Source organism: Acomys minous (assembly GCF_964271855.1).
Source record: "Acomys minous genome assembly, chromosome: 6".
Taxonomy (NCBI): Eukaryota; Metazoa; Chordata; class Mammalia; order Rodentia; family Muridae; genus Acomys; species Acomys minous.
Genome location: NC_140487.1, coordinates 42,545,965 through 42,568,791, shown reverse-complemented (window position 1 = coordinate 42,568,791; position 22,827 = coordinate 42,545,965). Strand labels below are relative to the sequence as shown.

The 22,827-nt window shown below is 47.5% G+C and overlaps 1 long non-coding RNA gene across 2 annotated transcripts in view; it reads right to left on the bottom strand.

The window, feature by feature from the left end:
- LOC311600377 overlaps positions 1 to 22,827 on the bottom strand; it is a 200,572-nt gene that overhangs the window by 34,288 nt on the left and 143,457 nt on the right. Inside the window, exons 4-6 of one of the 2 annotated variants that reach the window (XR_014780226.1) lie at positions 20,480 to 21,848; positions 19,856 to 20,065; positions 17,635 to 17,833 (exon numbers count right to left, since the gene is read on the bottom strand). This is a non-coding gene — a long non-coding RNA (uncharacterized lncRNA). The remainder of the gene's footprint in view (positions 1 to 17,634; positions 17,834 to 19,855; positions 20,066 to 20,479; positions 21,849 to 22,827) is intronic. The other variant, XR_014780227.1, reaches the window with a different exon arrangement.

Here is a 22,827-nt window from a genome sequence, read left to right as displayed (position 1 = left end):
CCGAAGCCTCTTTCATGTGGTTTCTGTCTAATCTGGAAACACCTCCCTTCCCCACTCTCTTTGTCTCTGTGAGTTGTTCCTCAAGTCGCCTTTTGAAACTCTGGTGCCTGAAAAGCACACATTCTACCTGCGCACATTCTCAACATCTACAGGGGCCCCCCTCTCCCCGCCCCCCAGGAGCAAGGGGAAGAGTGATCTGGAGACATGTATGGTGCCTCGCATCTCCCCTTCACTCCCTGGCAGAGGATGGGCACAGACAGTGGCTTCTCTCTGGCCTTTGGCTGTCAAACCTGGGGGACAAGAGATGCTCTTCTGTCAGCAGGTCTCTTGCGCATGCAGTGGCACCTCACTGAGGCTCACACTGTCTGAACCCTAACCCAAAGGACCTTACTGACTCTGGTTTAGGAAGTTGCACTAGGTTCCAGGAGGTTTAGGGACCTGAGTGGCAGAATGGGCACAGGCACTCAGGGCTTGTCATTGTCATTGCATTGTGCTGGTCAGGGCTCCCAATGCTGCGAACCCTGCAGTCCCAGGTGCAAGTTTGAGCACCACATAGTTCTCAGAGTGAAAAGTCCAATGGGCCTTCAGAAGCTCATAGTAGCTCTGGTCTCCCCCCCCCCCAGCCCCCCGCAGTACAGAGTCCAGTGTGTTCCACACAGACACTGAGAGAGTTACAGGCTCTGCAGCGACATGAGGGACGTGAGGGACATCAAGAGCTCCATTCTGCACTCAGACTCTGGCCTCTGTCACTTGAGTCTGCTTTTCTCTTCCCACGGTGCGCAGAGCAGCGTGCCTCAGAACATCCCCTCTGACAGCTCTAAATGATATTTAGGTTTGACAAGTTACACTTGTGGTTTTCAAACGAGAACCACTTTTTTTTTTTTTTTTTTTTTTTTTTTTTGTGAAGAACTGCCTTTCTTGGCATAAAATAATTGGAAAGTACCTTGGATATCTCAATAAAACACATCAAAAGTAACTCTCCCCAGCTTGTTTTGACACGTCCACTTGTGGTTTCTGTCAACTTAAGCTAAACATCAGGTTTTCTCAGACAGAACAAACCATTAAAATATTCAACAGAGAAAGCAAATAAATATAATTCCTCACGTGTTTACCTATTCTAAATAAAAGGCAATATTGAGAGGAGAGGCCATCCCAGCTCAGAATACATTTTTCTGATTCATATATTGGCTGTAATTATTTGCATAGGATTTAAATGTCTACGCCCTGGACCTTGCCCCCTTTTTTAAATGCTGCCTCATGAAGTCAAAACACATGGAGTAGTTCTGTGTTTACAGAGGGTTGTCCAGTTCTGTCAGATAAACACTGGGTTTACTTAGGTGGGTTTAAGATCAGAAAGAGCAAGGCATAAAACAAACATCTTTCTGATGGAGAACAAGGGGACCCCACAACTCTACCCCCACCTTTTCTGATCTTCAAAGACCAAGAGATAGTGAAACCTCCAGAAAAATGGGCCTGCCCTCCAGAAAACCTCCAGAAAAATGGGCCTACTGAATAAATTCAGTAATATTTAGCGGGAAGACAGAAAGAAGGTAAAGAGGAAAAATCTTTTATTAAAAGGACCCGAGGCTGTGGAGGCTGGAAAGTAGAGGGCAGACATCTGCCTAGGAGTCCATGAGCAGAGAGGGATGGGTGTCGGGCAGTCTTCTCCCCTCTCTGACCAGAACCCGGTGTGACCTGCACCTCGCCCGCTCCCATGTATCACACAGCGGTGAATTTGCTCAGTCTGCTATGTCTTACAAAGGCAGTGAAGAAGTCACAGAAGGCTGGATCTATGGAATCCACAGGCAGCAACCTGGCTTCTCCCAGGTGAACAAGGCATTTATGGCCATGCTCTGCCTGTCGTCTTTGAAGAGCTCTGAAGCTGTATAAAACCAAAAGCAAGCAACAGGAGAGAAAAAAAAAAGGTGCTCTCATGGGGTGAAAGAGGATGTCTGAGACTCACCCTATACAACCACAAGTGCACACACAATATATAGCTCCTGCTCTGCTCAGCAGTGCAGTTCGGGAATCCACGGCCAGCAGAGTCATTCTCATCCTTAAGGAGCTACCAGCCCTTGAAGATGTTTATCAGTGGTGTCAGGAAACCAAGCTGAGGTCTAGCACCAAGGAAGGGATACAGTCAGGTCAGGGGGTCTGAGGAGGAGAGCTCCATCTATAGGGAGCTCAGAGTGTTAGCTGAGATGGAACCACCCAGGAAGGTCTGCATGTTGCCCCCAGGAAAGAGGAGCCCTGAAGGTCATAGGGGCTCAGGTGGCAGGGGGCAGAGAAGGGGACATCCAGAAGTACAGGGCAGTGGGAAGAAAGAAGGGTCACACTTGAGATGAAGATGCCGGGGAGAGGGAAGCAAAGGTCTGAGATGTTGCAGACAAAAGCAAGGAGAGGACAGGATAAACCCAAAGAGTGAGGGCAATACAACTGGTGACAACACGTGAGGATAGAGAAAAAAAAAAAAGAGAGGGAGGAAAGTGACAAAGAAAGGAAAGACACAGTGGAGAAAGGAGACAAAGAAAGGCACACAGAGATCCTGAGATGGGAAGGAAGGAGGAACAGAGAGAAGCCATGGATGGGAAGAGATGGAGAAAAAGAGACAGACTGGGAAAAGGAAAAACAGGATCCAGAAGGCCCTAAGTGTCCAACGTGGTGACAGAGCCAAAGGCTAAGGTAGAAGACAGAGGCTGAGGCCTTAGTTAGCTGAGGGAGAGACTCCCACAGGGACACAGGTGAGGGCTGAGTGTGGCATGGGCCAGGGGAGAAGTGGAAGTGTCAGAGCCCCCAGACACATGCACACATGCTAACCGGCTGCTCCAGAGGGAGGAGGAGTCACACTTCTGAGCCCAGGTGGGTGGGGAGCAGTGTGGGGCTCCAGGGGCGACAGGAGCCTACAGTGTCTGCTAGCAAGCCGGTGTGGGAGGCTGGACCCAGACTGTCATTCTCAAACACGCCTTGAGCCATCAGGGGCTGTGCTGGAGTCTGTGATGGCTGATGTGTGTCCTCCGAGTTCATGTTGAATCCTCAGGCTCAGGACTTTGGAGATGCTTGCGGTAAGACAAGGACACTAGGAAGCTTCCTTCAACATCGCAGGTGTCCTTACAAAAAGAACTATCACACAAACGCACACAGAAGAACAGCCATGTGAAGACATAGCAAGAATGCTGTCCAAGAGCTAAGGTAGAGGCCTCAGGAGGAGCCACCCCATCGTCATACCGCTCTGGTGCCCCATCATTCAGCCCCAGGGTGTCACACAGAGCTAGCATTTTATATCCCTGGCTCTAGTGTCATCACCCTGCAGAGGGACAGAGGCTCAAGTGCTGTTCAGAGGCTGCTAAGACTGTTCAGAGCCTCTGAACACAGAGGAGTAACCGTGGTGGTCACTATGGAAACAGGCCTTGAGAGCTTCAGGGCACCGATTCCAAAGGACCCATCTGACTTGTGGGCAGATTTCCATTTAAAGTGCCTTGGGGACCGGGACACAGTGGGTAAGATGCTTACCTAGCATGTATATGAAAGTCGGGATTGGATCCCCTGCATCGGTAGGATGGCATGCAGACCTGTAGTCCCAGCACTTAACAAGCTGGAGACAGGAGCATCACAAGTTCTGGGCTACATGGTGAGTTTGAAATCTCTAAATGATCATCATCATCATCATCATCGTCATGATGTAAAAATAAATAAAATGCTCCGGTGCACAGCTTGTCCTTACCTGGAAGGCAACCTGAAGTGCAAAGGGATAGTGCTGGCAAGCTGGGCTGGCTGTGCCCTTCCCTGTGCTGTGTTAAACACAAAACAGGTCTGCATTCAGCAAGCCAAGGGCAGATGCCTCCTCGGGAGGAGCCAGCCTGTGATAAGGGAACCTCAGCCCCAGCTCTGAGACCCCCTCACAGCTGCCAGGCCTGGAGGGGTCTCCTCAGGTTGCACACCTGTTGGTGAAGACTAGTTGTGGTTTGCCCCCCTTCCTCAGACCAAGCCCAGCCATGTTAATCTCAACGCCGGTGCGCTGAAACAGCTTCCAGAGAATGTTTGCGGGTCGCAGAATGTATGGTCAGTCTGGGTCCAGTGTTCCACAGACTGGATCAAAATGCTATCACCCACTGGCTGGAGTCCTGGAGGACAGAAGGCTGCAGAGACAGAGCAGGGGCCCAAGAACTGGTTCTTTTGCTTTTGTTTGCAAGGTAGGGGTTGGGGCAGGGGTGGGGGTAGGTGCGAGGGGAGGGGGGTGGGGGTATGAGAGGGGGCAGGGGTGGGGGTATATGCGGCGATGGGGTGGGGGTAGGGGTGGAGTTAGGGGCAGAGGTAGGGGTGGGGACAGGGGTAGGGGTAGGGGTGGGGGCAGGGGTTGGGAGGGATCCAGGATGGGGAGTGAACCCTGAGTGTCCATCTGATATGCTAAGCAAACAGCACTTGGCTCTTATTCTACTCTTAGTTTGCGGGAGTGTCAGTTGTCTAGGCTGGCCTTTGATTCACTCTGCAGCCTAGGAAGAACTCCTAAGTTTCCACAGAAGCCTGTGCTGCCAGGAAGAAAGGAGAAGCCTCTCCTCTCCTGGAGAAGCCTCCACCTTGGCTGCCTTCCTTAAGACAGTTGTGTGGAGAGCGTAGATTAACTCTGACATGAACTCCCATGCCCCATATTTGACCACTTCCCCTTGGTGGGGAGGCCTGGTGGCACTCAGAGAAGGGATAAGCAGGCTACCAAGATGAGACTTGATAGGCTGTGACTGCATGGTGGGGGAGGAGGTCCCCTTCTGTCACAGACCTAGGGGAGGGGAATAGGGTGAAAGAGGGAGGGAGGGGGAAAACGAGAGGATACAAGTGAGGGGAAAATATTTGAGATGTAATCTGAATAAATTAATTAAATTTTAAAAAGTAGTCAGAAAAAAAAAAAAGACTCACTCAAAGGCCTTGTTGCAGACTGAGGAGGCCTCCTCCCCTTCCTACTTGGCTGGACCCTAGCCCTGCTGCAGATACACATGGAGATTTCTATTGGAGGACAGCTTGTATTACCTGTGTCACCTGAGCCCTCCAAACAAGCTTCTGGGGGGAGAAGGAAGGCTTGAGGGCCTGCCACTGTCCAGTAACAAACAGTTCCTCTGGGAGACTGGTGGACTTGCTGCAGGGGGTGGAGGTTGGGGGGTTGGGAGCTGGAGGGCTGTGTTACCTGGAGGCTGGACTCTTTATTCCTGGTGTGATGGGACTGTTCTGACTGCATTATTTCAGTTTGGCCCTTCTGATCTGAATGTATGCGGAATAGATGTGTTAACTTGGAATTTGTCACCATAACATACAGAGTGCTAGGAAAAGATGGGGGATAGCTAAACTGTAGCTAAGAATAGAAGCTAATTTATACAACTTGATTATACTTGTAGCAAGAGTGATAATTGGAGATATTTTGAAAAAAAAAAAAAGAACCTGAAAGTGAAGATAATTGGAAGGTTTATTTTGCCTCATCTATTAGATAGGGAAGAATAAGATCTTTAATTACATTAATAAGAAAATAATTATTGATAGTCACAAATAATGTCACTTCTCAATTCAGGGGGAAACCTGACCCCACAGAGCTATAGAATCATTTGAAACCTAAGGAGAATTTCTTTTAATGACAAAGACACACTCTGAAGTGAATAATCCAATCACTGTAAAATTAGGAGTGCTGCTGTAACCCCACAGAAGGGCGCGCTGAGGTTGGAGCCTGCAGATAGGCTGGGGGCCTGCCCTCCCTTGAAGTGCTTTTAACTTCATAGCAACCAGACAACGTGCAGTGCCCAGAGGAGCTCCCCTGCCTGGCGCTGCTCCGGTCACCCCCAGACCTTCCCTCAGCACTAGGAGCGAAGGTCTGGGCACCTTCCAATGGTGTGCACCTGCTGTGAGGGTTTGTCACAGGGCAAGATGAAGCTAGGTGGCCTGAGGGCCCTGTCCCCTGCTCTCCAGCTCCAGGAATCAGTGTTCATTCAGGTCCAGCACTTCTGTTTAACCAATCATATCCTGGCACTGCCCTTCCTCATCCCAGCCATCGTCCTGCCCAGGGGTAGCTTCTACTCAGGTCCTCCTCTGCAGTCAGCTCCTCCAGGGTCAGTTCCTTTCCAGGGTCAGCTCTTGGGGGAGCAACTGAGTTTGGGGAGTAGCTGGCACTGAAGGAACAGCTGGCACTGGGGAGGAACCCACCTTGAGGAGAAACTGGCCTTAATGGGAAGCTGACCCTAGAAAGCAGCAGACCCTGGAGAGGGGCTAACCCTGGATTGGTGCTGACCCTGGGGAGGAGCTGAGCCTAGGGAAGGACTGACCCTTCCTCCTTGCCCACCTCTGTGTGCCTGGCACCTTGCTAAATTCTGGGACTGCCTAGGAAAGGCTCACAGAGGCCTGCCTCCTATTTGATTTCAGAAAGACGGTGCAGTTTTGAAGGGAATAACCAGGCTCATCTCTAGACAGTCAAGTATTTCTGCAGAAGTCTGAGGGTCTTTACTGGGTGTAGTGGGGCATACCTGTGATCCTAGTGGGACAATTGTCTCACATTCAAAGCCTTGGCTATAGAATAAGAGCTGCCTCTGACAAATGAAAAGATCAGAAATGCCTCATCCTCTTTGGGATATGTATGAGGGCAAATATCAGAAAAGGTCCCCCATGGAGACTGAAAGTCGCCTTCTTGGTCACCTACCTACCCCTCCTGAGACCGCACAGACTGCACTGACCAGATATGCCCATTTCCCAGAATAAACATAACATGAAACAAAACTTTAAAACTGCAGCTGACACTAATATTGCCAACTTCTTCGGGCCCTTTCTGCAATTCTCTGCCCGCCCTAAGCCAACTGTGCCAAAGGACATCATGCAGTCCATAGGTGCTTGTTCACTTGGCTGCAAACATCAGAAGACAGCACTGACCATGAGGAAACTCTTGAGAGCTGGCTCTCACTTCAGAATGGAGGAACATTTCTTTACATCTGGATCTTGGGTTTTTAATAGTTACAACACATTTATAGGCACCAGGAGTGACAACATTTCCAGCCAGGATGCAGGTGGAGAAGGTGGTCTTCCCACAGCACAGGCCAGAGCCCAGTTGCGAGGGCCCACTGTGATGATGGAGCCTCAGACATCCACAGACTATGGAGGCTGAGTTCAATCATGAGCAGCTCCCAAAGCTGCAGAACTAAGGTGCTCTCAGCAGGACACAGTGACTAGTTGACAGCACTTAGAGATGCCAAACCAGCCTTCCCTGAGTAAATTCACACGTATCACATGCATGTGGCATATCTGGACTCAGCTGCTGGATGGCTCACGTGAGATGTCCCAGCCAAGACTTTTGGTATTGCTACACAGGAATCCTCCAGCAGGCCAGCCTTGACTTGTCCCCATAGCCATTGAAGAGGGGGCCAGTGAAACTCCAATGGTGGACAAAGTTGGTCACATAACCAGACCTGAGGCAGGGCCATTCCAAGGTTACCTCAAAGAATGTGACCACGGGGATAAGAACTGGGACCATTCATTACCAAGCTGACACTCTTCTCCCAAGCCTTCTCCACTCCATCTGTCTTCCTGCTCACCTATAGCATATGCCATAAACTGTTTCCGTCTGATCTCTGCTCTGTGTGAGGATCCAACAGACACCCCTTCATCCAGTCTAACCCACAGCTGAAGCACTCCTTTTAGTACCTGCCTGGGTCTCATCTCTTCCCTTGGGAGCTGAATGTCATGCATGCTACGAGAGATTCACAGGTCTGACTATTAGGGTACACAGGGAAGCCCTGAGTGCTCCTGGGTTGTTTGCCACACTAGCCGCTCTGATGAATCACTTTTACAGACATGTGATGGGGCCAGGGGTGAATGGGCTACCGTGAAGAGCCATCAAGTAGCAAAAAGTAAAACAGGAGAGAGATCAATGCTGGGCCAGCATGAAGCCTGCTCCCTCTGGGCTCTGTGTGCATGGGCACTATGGAACCGTGTGAGGAGCTGCACTTCTGTCACTGTGACGCTAACCAGTACTTAAGCAGGGGCTCCCAAGAGTGGGACTTATGCTTTCCCCATTGGCTGACAATCTAGCTGTCATTTCCCTTCAGTTTCTTTTTTTCTTTTTGCTTTTTTCAGTTTTTAAAAAGTAATTTATTCAGAATACATGCCAATTGTTATCCCTTCACTTGTATCTTCCCTCTCCCCTCCCCCATCTTTCACCCTATTACCCTCCCCTAGACCTCTGATCCCTCACCATATGATCACAGCCTATTAGGTTTCATCCAGGTAGCCTGCTTCCTCTTCTTCAACAGAGCAAAGCAACAGCCTACAGACTGGGAAAAGATCTTCACCAACCCTACATCTGACAAAGGGCTAATATCCAAAATATATAAAGAACTCAAGAAACTAAACACCACCAAACCAAATAATCCGGTTAAGAAATGGGGTTCAGAGCTAAACAGAGAGTTCTCAACATAGAAATATCGAATGGCTCTGAGAAACGCCTAAAGAAATCAGTGTCCTTAGTCATCAGAGAAATGCAAATCAAAACGACTCTGAGATTCCATCTTAAACCCATCAGAATGGCTAAAATCAAAAATGCAAGTGACAGCACATGCTGGCAAGGATGTGGAGAAAGGGAAACAACTCCTCCACTGCTGGTGGGAGTGAAAACTTGTACAATCGCTTTGGAAATCAACCGGGCCCTTTCTCAGAAAATTGGGAATCGTGTGACCTCAAGACCCAGCTACTCCAGTCCCTTCAGTCTCATCTCCCAGACCGTACCTGTCTTTCAAGCTTGGCTCATGCCACAGGCAGCCTCATGCCATTTTTGTTTTCTTCCTTCCTCCAGTGCACAGATGGGCCCCAAGATTCCTTCTATCCTTCCTCTAAAACAGGACTGCCATGACTCTGGCCATGGACCAGGTTTTCAACAGAGTACAGCTCAGTCTGTGTAGCCAATAGGCACTGATTTACCTGTGGCTTATGTAAAAATCTAACATCTACTTTCTCCCAGGCGATGTCAGCAAGACTGTAGCATTACCTTCAGGAATGTGCGGGCAATGGCCAGAGGGCTCAGCTTTGCCACCTGTTCCAAGTCTCCTTGTCCTTAGGAGCAGACCATGGCACAGCTCCATTTCATGGATCCACAGTCTCACTTTTACAATACTAACTTCTCAGTGTCGCCAGCTCTGTTCCCATCATGTCATATGCATTCTTGAGATCATGCAAAGACGGAAGTCTTTGCTTTCATGACCAAATAAGTTAGAGAACAGAATGGATCTATCTCCATCCACAGAGGGGCTCAAGGCCACAGAAGACAACTGTAGATGTTCTGCATCTTGGCCCCAGGCAACCCCTTCCTGCCCTCTGTCCAGAGCTTCCTGTGTCATAAAAGGATCCATTGTGCCAGTGGACAACTGTAATTTAATGTCTGTGTCCCTAAACAAGGACTGCTCACACAAGTACACCCTCTTATCAATGACACAGCCACTCTGAAATTGAGAAGAAAGCACACAGGGCTGGCCACCAGAACGGACCTAGCTACGTAGTGCCCCACCTTCCTCAGGAGCCAGCTGGCCTGTTCGATACCCACATGTCTGTATCAGCAAGTGGTACTAGGCTGACACACTGCAAATGGAGAAGTTGTCTTCCACATGGCCTCTCATCTTCCAGCAAGACAGGCCAGCCTCCCGGTGTGGGTGCTGGGGCTTTAGCAGCTCCAAAAGGTCAGACTTAATGTCCCCATTCTATAAGTCACCACCACTACTATCCTTGGCTCAACTGGACTGCACAGACTCACTTTAAGATGTCCAGGGGAAAGAACAGTGCCCACCATCCATACTCAAACCACCAAACACAGAGACTGTGTGTAAGGGTTGACATAGGATGAAGGAGAGTTCTATGCATGCACATGTGTGCTCACACATACATAAGCACATGCCCACATAAGTACACAATGGTTCACACATAGGCACACATGCATATACATGTGCATACACATGCACACATATGAGCACAGGCACACATGTCCACACACATGTATATACACATGAGCACATGCACACACAAGTACCCATGTACACATACATGCACACATAGATACACATGTACACACATGCACATAAATAAAGGCACATTCTCATATGTGCCTTCTGGTCCAGGGAAGGTTCACAGCCTGAATAACAAGATGATCAGTGAGCCAGAGAGCAGGTTATGAAGGGTGAGACAGGTTTTTTTTATAGATCCAACCTGGCCTTACCTTCAGCATCTCTCTCTCTCTCTCTCTCTCTCTCTCTCTCTCTCTCTCTCTCTCTCTCTCTCACACACACACACACACACACACACACACACACACACACATATACACACACGTGCATGTGCACATGCATGCATGCATTCATATATGCACATACCACAGGGAGGGAGCTCCTTTTCACAAACCATCCTTAGGATGTCCCTGAACTCACCAGTGTCCTAGGTCAGCAGGCAGGTCCCAGCAGAACCACAGCAGGAAATGTCTGGGACCAGAATGTGTTCATCTATGGGCTTAGCACCTTCTGCAAATTCACTCTGTGGCAGGCTGGCTTAGGACATCTCAGGGGCTCCAATAGTGGCCCACAGCTTTCTGACTTGTGAGATCAGGCAAAGACCTGCCATCCCCCACTTTGTCTGCCCGAGACTGCAAGAGTTACACTAAATGCTATAAATCATCAGAGAGAAGAGTGTGAAAAGGTGCTGGAGATGGGGCAGAAACAGGGGCAAATCACAGAGGGATCCAGGGTTCCTTGGTGGTAGCCCCAGCCAGCCCCGTCCATGGAAGAAAGCCCTGTGAGCTTCCTGTCATCTACAGAAGCACAGCAAGATGAAAGCTGGGTCACCCAGGCAACGGTACTCAGAGGCTGACACTGCTCCCCTCAGCATCCATCCCTCAGAGCACCACATACCTCGTTCCCAGCCTAGAGGATCATCAGTGCCTCTTCTAGTGGTGTAAATGGAGCAAAGAGTTACTAGATTAAACAAGAAAATATTCACCACCTAGAACACCTAACTCATAAAGTTACATGAGGGGGAGAAAGGCAAGAGAGCTAACTGGGTTAAAGGAGTCAGGAGACAGAGGAGATGAGACAGGACAGAGATGAGGGAAGGGAGAGGCTGGTAAACAGACAGACAGACAGACAGACAGACAGACAGACTGGAGAGAGGGGTTTGTGATGACCATGTGTTGTGAATTAAGGACTGTGACCATGTCTCTTTATGCTTGATTCCAAACTCAGCTTCAAGTCCCTTGCCCCCTCCAGAAGATGAGAAACAAGCTGGTGTCTGCAGGTGCCAGCCAGGGTAAGAGAGAGTCTTACAGCCACAGGCTTTGCCTTTAGCGGTGTGTCCCACCCCACCGTCCTGCTGTGGCTCCCTTTCTTCCCTGGACCCATTGTTGTCTGAAGTTTCACTCTCCTTCCCTGCAGGAAAAGGCCACAGAGACAACAGGGCATAGATCTCCTGCAGGAAACCCCTACTCCCCCCAAACCCCCACCCCACCTGCCCCCCACCCACCACCCACCCCGCCTCTAGGAATTCCTGCTTGGGATCCTCATTCAAAAGGGTTCGTAGGTGTGGATTCTTCCATCTTGGGGGCCCATACAACTTAGGGCTCGTCCAGACGGTGGCCTTCTCCAGTCAGGGGCTCCTCCATCTCAGAGCGGGTGCTGCCCCTGTCTGCACAGAACACCACACTCTGGGATCAGCAAGGAAGGTTCTGCTCATTTAGGCTTCTGGAGAGACCCAGGAGGTGCCAGTCTCTACTGAAAAGCTCTACGCTGCAGGGGTCACCAAGTGAGAAGACCCAGACCCAGAGGGGATGTCATAGGGAGGTCGCTGACAAGACATCTCAAGGTTACGTCAAAGAATGGCTGTTGAGTCACCTTCCCACGGTTCACATGTGCCTGAAGATCTGGGACCACAGACACTCTCCACACCTCTCACTCCTATGTGAATGTGGCTGGAGGACCCTGAGGCCCACCTAGATGCTTTCTGACTCCCATAGCAGTCAGTGTTACCTGCATGGTCACTGCCTTGCTTTCCCGCTACATAGAGGGGACAGACATATTTACACACACACACACACACACACACACACACACACACACACACACACACACACACACACACACCCTCTTTCATTACAAAGAGCATTTAAAATGCCTTTGGGGTAGCATTGGCGCTTTTAAGATTTATTTCATTTTCAGTTGTATGGACTTGTGTGTATCTGTGGGTGGATATGTACCTGTGAGTACAAGTGCCCTCGGAGGCCAAGGACTATAGGCTCCCCGGAGCTGTCGCTACGGGTGGCTGTGATTTGCCCAGTATGCATGCTGGGAACTGAACTCAGTTCCTCTGCAAAAGCAGCATGTATGCACCCTTAACCACTGGGCCCTCTCTCCAGTCCCATTTGCAAGTTTTTAACCTGAGTTTCCCAGCTTCCCTTGTGGCTGACATGGTCAGTGCCACATCCAAGAAGAGAAGAGCTGGAGTTAGACTTTCCTAATCCAGGTACCTCTGCCTTTCCTCTCCTCTCCTTTCTCCTGCTTTCCCCTTGAGGCAGGAGATAGCGCATCCATGTGTGACCGTGAGGTATTTGCCAGGAAGAGCATGATGGACCGACGGCTCCAGTCATGCTGCTCTGCCCTCTGCTCCTGGCTACCAGCAAGCCTGAATGGCTGAGTATCTGTCGCTCACCCAGACACGCTTCCTAACCGATACTGAGAGGAAATATTCCATCTTGCTACAACACACTTGCATCTCTGAGAATAGCTTTTTCTAATGTCAATAATGCTCAATAGCATCCTTCTTAGTACTTAAGGCCTGTCAAGGCAGGAAGAATTCTGAGAAAGACCTTTTGCCTCGCTGTGAGTAACTGTACTTGAAATAACACAGGTGCAAATCAAGGGCAGTGCTTGGCAATGTCCTGGAAACAACCAGGATGCCAAAGTCTACAAAGCTGTGAAATCCACAAGGAAGGTTAGTGGTGTGGGCTGGAATTACGCAGGAGATGACATCTATTTTGTTTTACCTTATTTTATTTTACTTGTGTGCACATGTGTGTGTATTGTGTGTGTCCCCAAGTGAGCATATATATATATGTTTATACATACCCATGTGTGTCCATGTGTGTGTCCCTAAGTGTGTATTTTTGTGCATATGTTTGTGCATGTCTCTGTGTGTATCCCCCCAATTACATATGTGTGTGCATACAATTTGTGCATGTCCATGTGTAAAAATGTGTGTGTACTATGTATGTGTGTGAATGTATGCTACATGTATGCAGATACCTTTGGAGGCCAAAAAAGGGCACCGGATCTACATGCTGAAGTAACTCATGGGCTGGATTTACAGGAAGTTGTGAGCTATCCAGCACGGGTGCTGGGCACGGAATTTGAGTTCTCTGGGAAAGCAGGAGGTGTTCTTAACTACTTGAAGCATCTCTCCAGCCCCACAAGGTAACCTCTTTACTGAGACTTGTTTGTGACTGACAAAACTAGACTCACTGTGTGAGTTCCATGAGGACCTACCATTGGCTTCTATGCTGTAGTACATGGAGATAAACTTCCTCCTCCCCATCATTCTCTCCCTCCAACACACACACACACGCACACGACACGCACATGCACACACACGACACACACACACGCACACACACACATGCACACGAGAGAGGGGGGAGGGAGAGGAAGAGACAGAGGGAGAGGCAGACAGACAGACAGGCAGAGAAGACTTCAGAAGAAATACAGACTTCTACCCACTGTAAGTTAAAATCACTGTCAATTCGCAGCTACAGTGGCATGTGAGAAATGAATGAAAATTCCAGGAGCTCGGTCAGTCAGTTACCTATGCAAAGTATAAATTCATCCTCACGGGATGACTGCAGCTCCACAGTCTGCATGTCTGATGGTGTCTGGCATGTCTGATGGAGTTCTGCCTATCTGATGGTATCCTCCATGTCTGATGGTGTTCTGCATGTCTTATGGTGTTCTGCATGTCTGATGTCTGTCTGATGGTGTTCTGCATATCCAATGGTGTTCTACATATCCAATGGTGTTCTGTATGTCTGATGGCGTCCTGTATGTCTGGTGGTGTTCTGTATGTCTGATGGTGTTCTGCCTGTCTGATGGTGTCCTGCATGTCTGATGGTGTTCTGCCTGTCTGATGATATCCTGTTTGTCTGATGGTGTCCTATATGTCTGATGGTGTTCTGCCTGTCTAATGGTATCCTGTATGTCTGATGGTGTTCTGAATGTCCGATGGTGTCCTGTTTGTCCGATGGTGTTCTGCCTGTCTAATGGTGTCCCGTATGTCTGATGGTGTTCTGCATGTACAATGGTGTCCTGTATATCTGATGGTGTTCTGCCTGTCTGATGGTGTCCGGTATGTCTGATGGTGTTCTACATGTCAATGGTGTCATTTCTTTTTCTCTTTACTCCTGTTTCATTTCCCTTTTGCTTACTTCATTTTTCTTCACATCCTAAGGGCTGAGGTTACTGACCCTGGCCCTGCCTCCTGACACTTGAAAGCACACTGAGCTAAGGAGATAGGAAGGAAAAGAAACAGAAGCATGGACTCTGGCAGATGTGGGTTCTAGCCTTCTTTTGAGCCCCAGTATTCTCATAAGATAGAAGATAACTCTCACTCTGCTCTCACACCACTGTAAGAATAACCCACTTGAAATGAAAGAACAGGTGACATTCAGCTCTGATATTTTCATAGAACATTCAAAACTATTTGAAAAAGTTATCCAAAGTTGAGCTCAGATTGCTAAGATAGGAAAGAGGCAAGTTTAGAATACCAGAAGCTCACATCCTAAGGCAATGCTACCATGTAACAGCTCCCAGTGAACCTCCGTAACAAACACAGCTGAATAACACACGCTAATATGATCCATCGGGCTGGAAATGCCATGCAATATAGCATCACCAGCCTACTTCACCTGCATTCCAAGAAACTATGCAGAACCAGACAGACTCCTATAGGCTCTCTTCCTCATAAGCTCAGCACTGGAAATCACCAGTTCCAGGCTCTACTACAGCTATTGCTTTGTCAGGTGTCAGAATTCTCATGATCATTTTGGATATCAGGATGATGGCCACAGCTCAGGCATCCATGGGCCAGCATATCAAGACAGGGTGACTTTTGGCCATCACATGCTCAGGGTGACAAGGCACAGACCTGAGGACAGCTGATATCCCATGCAGCCCAGCATTAGATATTTAACCCACAGTGCAAATCTTATGCAACATCTTATTTTTGAAAATCTTGAAACCACACATCTGCTATAGCTATTTTTAGTGAAGTCCTTCACCCCTCCCCCTACTGTGGATCCAAAATAACTAGCTCCTTCCCATTTGGCAGACTTGGATTGTCTTTGCCATGAATGCCTGCCACATAGCCACAGAGATGAGCCCAGGAGATGTCCTTCAGAAGTCAGGGTGACAGCTGAGCCTCTTACATGATGGCTGTGTTTATTTCATTTCTTTGTCTTTTCAGGGCTGGAATTGAACCTGGAGCCTGCCATGTGCTAGGCGGGCGTCTTAACCCTCACATTTATCCCCCAGCCTTTAATTTTTTTTTCTTTAGTTTGAGATAGTGCCTCACTGAGTTGCCCAGGCTGGCATTGAACTTGTGAGCCTCCTGCCTTAGCTTTCTGAGTAGCTGAGATTGTAGGCCCATGCCTTCAGGCCGGCCATACTACTTCTAAATAGTAAAGGTTTATCTTCCTGAATTCTGCTACCCAGAGCACTGCATGACTAAAGCCACCATAAAAGACCATTGTTCAACTTCTCAAAAATACTTTTTAAATTATAATTTCTACGTGATCTGGCAACCACACTTCTGGGTATACAGATGAAGGAAGTGAACGTGGGTTTGAAAGAAAAAAAATGTGCATGTGTGTCTGTAGAGCCACTGTTCATAAGACAATATATTGTAATGAATGTATGTGACTACAGTCTGCCTTTTTTCAAAAACATCTTGTATTTTGATCCTTTCACTTGAAGTGCTTTCTTGTTTGTCTTGGCATAGCTGAATTGCCAGAACTACCGATCTTACGTTTGGTGCAATCCCCATCAAAATTCCAACATAACTTTTCATAGAAATGGATCTGAGAGGAGATGGGAGTTATGATCAAAAGACAAGGTATGAAAAAAAAAACCACTTTCAATTAAAAAAAGAAAATTCTTAAACTTTATATGAAAGCACAAAAACTAAGGGCATGAAAGACAAACCTTAACAGTAAAAGAGCTGCTGCTATAGATTCCAGCCACCCCGGATTTCAAGTCATACTACAAAGCCAATAGCAGTAAAGAAATGTGGTAATTGAGAAAACCAAAACCAAACCAAACCAAACCAGACCAGACATGTTGGTCAGTGGAGCTGAACTGAAGGCTGAACTCCACACAGACACAGACACCTGATTTTCCTTATAAAGTAGGAAGTGCGTAGTGGAGAAAAGACGGCATCTTCCACAAATGACGGCTGCACATAGGAGAGCGGACCCGCGTTTGCTACCCTGCGCAAAACTGCAGCCGCCCCAAAGGCTTCAACATAAGATGTGATACCCTGAGTCTGACAGAAGAGAAAGTGTGAGTGCACTTGAACTCACTGACACGGGGAAGGAGTGTCTGAGAGGGACCCACTAGTGAAGGTGATTAGTAAATAGGACCTCACGAAGCTGGAAGCTTCTGTACAGCAAAGGGCACAGTCGTCCAAGAAACAAGGCAACCTACAGAATGTGGAGCTTTTTTTGTTTTTTTTGTTTTTGTTTTTGTTTTGTTTTGTTTACCAATACACATCTGACAGAGGATTAGTATCTAGAACATACAAAGAACTCAAAGAAACTGAACATCAAGGAAACAAATGTTTCAAAAGATGAAACGCAGATGGCTGAGAAACATTTTTTTCAACGTTCAACATTCTTAGCCACGAGGGAAATACTAATTGAATTTTTTCTGAGGTATTATCTTAGCTGAGTCAGAATGGCCAAGACCAACAAAACGATTGACAACGCGTGCTGACGGGAAAAGAGGAGCATTTATTCATTGCTGGTGAGAACGTAAACTGGTATAACCACTGTGGAAATCATTACGGCATTTTCTCAAAAAGATGAAAGTTGATCTACCACAAGGTACAGCTACACCACTCTGGGCAAACACGCGAATGTATCTACACACTGCTACGGAGACACTTGCCCATCTGTGTCCATTGTTACACTAGTCATAATACCCAGAAACTGGGTTATTCTTTCCCCCACTATATGATAACTCCACTTAAGCTCTCTCTCCCATATATATATTATATACACGTATATATTATACACACATATGTGTGTGCGCTTCTACAGTAGTAGGTTTTCATATGGCTTTTTTGGAAGGCTTTTAATGTCCCTTCCCACAATCCCTCCTTTATCTTGATGTTCTGTTCCTCTCCCCATTTAACCCTCCTATTCTAATTTCCTCTTTATTTGTTTTTTAATGCTGTTCCTTGGAAGAACCTAGTCTCCCCATGTTGGTCCTTTACTATCTATCTGGCTTTTGTAGATATACTAAACAAAACATATATATCTAATGCTTAGAATCTAACATCCACATATAAAAGAAAACAATATTTGTCTTTCTGGTTCTAGGTTACCTCACTCAGGATGACTGCTTTTTCAGCTTCATTTATCTGCAAAGTTTTACAATTCCATTTTTCTTAACAGTTGAATAATATTCCGTTGTGTGGATGTGCCATATTTTCATTATCTACTCATCACTCTGTCTTGATGTGCTGTTCCATGGACAGCTGAGCTGTGGCCATCACTGTTGCTGATGCTTGGTTATGACTTTTTCTAAGAGAAAGAAAAAGCAAGAAGTTTGATGGGTGGGGGATGGCGTCTGGAAGGAGTCGGGTGAGGGAGAAGAACACGGTCAGAACATATTGTACGAAGCCAGACGTGGTGGCACAAGTCTCTAACCTGAACACTCAGGAGGCAGAGGCAGTTGGCTCTCTGAGTTCAAGGCCAGCCTGGTCCACATAGTGAGTTCCAAGATAGGTAGGACTGTGTAGAAAGACCCTGTCTCAAATAAAGCGCACGTGTATACACACACACACACACACACACACACACACACACACACACACACATATATAATTTTTAAAATAAACACAAACTTCCTTTTAAATATTAGCAGGTACTATAAGGCTTTGGTGGTGGGCCTGGTACTGTGAGGATGTAAAGCAGCTTGTGACTGGGTAGCACATACGGTGTGGATACAGTGGGTAAACAGATGACTCATGTCCCCTGTAGGACAGGGCAGGGTCAAGGAAGATTTCATCATGCTAAAAGGGTATGCAATCTAAAGCTCATGAATTATTTATTTCTGGAATTTTCCATATAATATCATCAGACTGATGCCCACAGAATGCGAACGGTGGAGAGGGAGTCTTGTGCCAGGAGTTAACACTTCAACCTCTGAATTTGGGTGCACACTTCAACCCATTACCACGGTCAGTGGCCCCGTTTGTGGTGGCCTTATCCAAATAATTGCACTGCCATTCTGCAGCCCGCTTTTGTTTCCCCATATCCATTCATTTTGGGTGGTTTTTTTTTTTTTCAAAGAAATCATGAAAATCTAGGCACAGTGTGTCCACAGCCTTACTCTGATTGAGTGATCCTTTTAAACCTCACACAGTACATGGAGTCAAGAGGTGACAACTTTGATATTTGTGGTCCAGATCTGACATAACAAAAGCCAAGTTTAGCCTGAACAACACAAAGTAGAAAACTGTTAAGTACCCAGGAAAACTGGCTTAACTTTCTGCTAAATATAGGCACAAAGATTATTATAGCCACAGCCTTGTCAGGGACAAATGGCCCTGGCTTTTATGATACAGTGCATCCCAGCAAAGCCCGTGAGGTAATTGCTATAAGCCAATGCTTCTGAATTCTGCTTCCAGAAAGTACTTGGCACCATTAGTGGACAGAAGCTGAGAGAAATAAGGACGGCTCCTGTGTTGCCAGCTCTTCGCTAGACAGCTAGCAAAGGCTGAGAGGTGGGCACAGGGCTCCAGCTTCTATGGAAATGCCTACCTGGCTCTTGACCTCTAACCTCAGAAAGCCAAGGAAAAGAGAAAAGAATAGATTGTAAAAAAGAAAACAAAAATCTCCCTATGAAAGGCTGAGGGAAAAAAGAAAAGAAAATCCCAGAAAGGCCTGGGCTCAGCTTGGACGGCTTGCTGCAAAACCTGTCAGTATGAAAACAGTGCATTTCAGATAGCAGCAGTGGCACTCAGTTGGCCCAAGGAGCCTGAAGGCCCTGGTCCTGCATTTGGTACCCAGGACACCTGTGGCTAACGAAATTCAGGGCCAAACTGTGGTTCCAAACACATCATCGACAGGCAAGACTGGTTTTGCCTTTGCAGAACCTGAGCTAATGGGCTTGTCTGGCTGATACTTGGGACCAGAACAGCACATAGTTGATAAGGGACTGGAAGACAGACAGAACTGGAGAGCAGGTTCATTCATGTTAAGGACCTCCCGAGCAGCAGGCGATGGGAAGCGCTTCCCTCAGCACTTCCGGAATAGTCTCGGCTCTCCCCACGTCCCAGTGAAGTCGCTGGGGTGAGGCGGGTATGCAAGGATCCTGTCTGGAATAGCAACAACTGTCCAGTCACCCTCGATCTTGCCTCACTCAGATGAGACACGCCTCCTTGAAGAAGAAGACCAGCAAAGTGGTCATCCTCAGGAGTCAGCCTGAGTCACCATACCCCGGGAGCATCCCACAACACAGAGGGGATGGGTGAGAGCTGCCAGCTGAACAGAGACTCCCCAGAGACACACATGACCCCAGGGTAACAGTAGCAGACTCACCTGAAAACGAAGCACAAGAGGCAAAGGTCAGAAGTGCTCAAGAAAGCAATCACAAGAGGGAAGGGAAATAGGTAAGATGGAAAATAAATAAATAAATGAAAATTAAGTCACTCTGTGCAAGCTCTGTAGTCCCAGCATTCTCACAGAAAGATGGGAGGTGGAGACAGGAGAATCCCGGAAGGCCAAGGGCCAGCTAACCTGGCACACACTCTAGAAACACAACAAGAAGATTCTGTTTCAAATGAGATGGAAGGCAAGGAGAGACATCTCACACGTGTGCAGTAACATACAAATCTGCACTCACACACATGCATGTGCACACAGATACACACCCACATCCTACACACAAACATGTATACACACATATCATATACACACATGCACATATATCCACACATATCATACACAGGTGCAACATATATACATACACATACACACAAATTATATAAACACACATGCAGATATATATATATGATAACATACACACACATGCACATATATCATATGATTGCACACATATGATATTCAAGAAAAGAGCAAGGAAGCACTGCTCTTTAAAAAGAAAGCATTTTACAGCATGGAGAGCAGTCATCCTGACAAGCTATGTAGGGGAGGTGTACTCACATCTTTCCACGACGTCACAATTTGTTGAACAATAAGCTGCATCCGTTTCATTGGCTGACACGTGCTAAACAGTCCCGATTTCACAGATTGCATGGTCACTGGGAATCACGGTTTCTTTGCTTCCAGTCTTAGTTAAAATATTAACTCCCAGATCTTCCAGTACACATCACACAGCAATAGAGACACACAGAGTTACCAAGAAGTTGAGAAAGTTTAAAAGCCTGCAGAGTTCAGAGAGGCCATCCTGAGGTGAGTGGCAGAGCTGGCTCAGATGGAAGCAAAGTCTGTGGAGATGAGGGAGGAGGTTTCAGAAGGGCAAGTACCAAGCTGCTTAGACTGAGATGTCAGCGACAGGGCCAGGTGACAAGCCAGGCGAGGATGAGTTTGAAGTGGGCTGAGCCCATGGATTCAGCAATTGTCTTAGATGAGACTTGTGATCAGTGCCTGTCACATCCCAGTGTTGGGGATCTCTTGTTTCATGGTTCCAAGTGAGTGAGTTTCACTGGGTGTGACTGACAAGCAAGCTCCTGCATCCGGTGTTTCTGGTCTGGCTTATATATTCCGAGTAACCGTTATTTCTGGCAGAATAAATAGTCCATTTGTGCCTCCTGGTGCGCTGGCAGATGGTGGTTGTTTACTTGTATAAACAAGACGGTAGAGTCAGTCTTTTTTGGCGCTTAGGCTTAAACTGGAGTAGCTCAGGTCAAGGCTATTGCTTTATAAGTCATGAGAAGCCAGGCCCAGGCTGAGCTCTGCTCTTGGTCTACAGGGCACAACAACCCAGAGAGGCTGGGCTGTTCTCAGTGCTTCACACAGCCCCAGGGAAAGAGCTGGGAGGGGAAAGCACTACCTGAGAGCTATTTATATGCTTGCTCACTTCCTAGAGATGGGCAGACGGCCCAGCCTGAGGAACGCGCTTGTCCATTACCACAGACAGTGTCGATGGAGATGCAGGTGGCTGGGACAGAAAACAAGTGGGTGATGCATGGACGATTGCTGTGTTCCCAAGACTGTGCTTGGAGCCCCGCACGTCCCTCCTCTGTCTTCCTCAGTTGCTGTATACTTCACTTTCTGAGGCAGGAGCTCTAGCTGAACCAGAACATTGCTGGTTCCTCTAACCTGGCTAGCCAGCTCACCCCAGGAATCCTGTCTCCTGTGCGTGTCATGTTTGCTCTGCGAACTCCAGTCTTCACACTTGGAAAGCAAGTACATTATAAGTACATTATCTATTGAGTCACCCCCCCTAAGCCCGAGGTCGTGTTCTTCAATGGACAATGAAATGCATCCAGGTTGCTGAATGGGGGCAACAGAAACAGTGGCACCAGATGACAGCAAGATGAGCAGTGCAGCTCCAGGCTCCACACTGTGCCTAAGGTTCAAGAAATGACAACACCAACTTGGGTTTTGATATAGTCATAGAGAAGAATGTCCATGGTCACTTGAAATAAATGCTCTTTCCTCTGCTAATGGTGTGTCTGTGGGATGCTGGCTCATGACCAAAAATCTCAGAAAAGTGATGTACTGAGCACAGAACCCTAGCGGACACCTTCTAGTTCACCTGCCATAAGGGGTGGAAAATGCAGTGGTGCTATTGACAGCTCTTGCTTTTGTTGTTGTTGTTGTTGTTTACTTACAACAGCATGCCTGGGTTTCATTAAGGTATACTGCTTATGGGTCTGGAGAGATGACTCAGTGGTTAAGAGCACTAGCTGCTCTTCAGGGAACCCAGGTTCCTCTCCCAGCACCCTCCTGGCAGCTCACAACTGCCTGTAACTCCAGTTCCAGAGGATCCTATAGCCTCTTTCTACATGTATGGGCTACTACATGGTACAACATGTATACACAGGCACACAAATATACACATAAAATAAATATTTTTAAAGATATGTTGGGCTGGAGAGATAGCTCAGCCATTAAAAGGCTAGGCTTACAACCAAAAATAAAGATACGTTGCTTATTTGTTAACTTTGAAGCAGAGTCTTGCTGTGTAGATGAAGAGGACCTCTAACTCACAGTCTTCCTGCATCGGCCTCCCGAGCTCTGGAGTCATGGGCCTCTGTCACCAGATTCCAGCTTATACATAATATTCACACTAAGAGGCAGGCCTGGCCAACCTTGTGACATCGCTCAATGATGTTGTCATCTCCAAAGTTCACATTGGAGGATGACAAAGTAAAATTCACAAGAACATCTCAGGGTTTTAAATAAGGTTGCAGTTTCCTGTTGGGCCACATTCATAACTATCCTCCACCTCAGAGAGCCACGTGGAGGCCACAAACCCACAGAATGGGCTTGCCTAAAAGGATATGATTATTCCAAAATTGGCTAATTAATTCATATTTTTACAT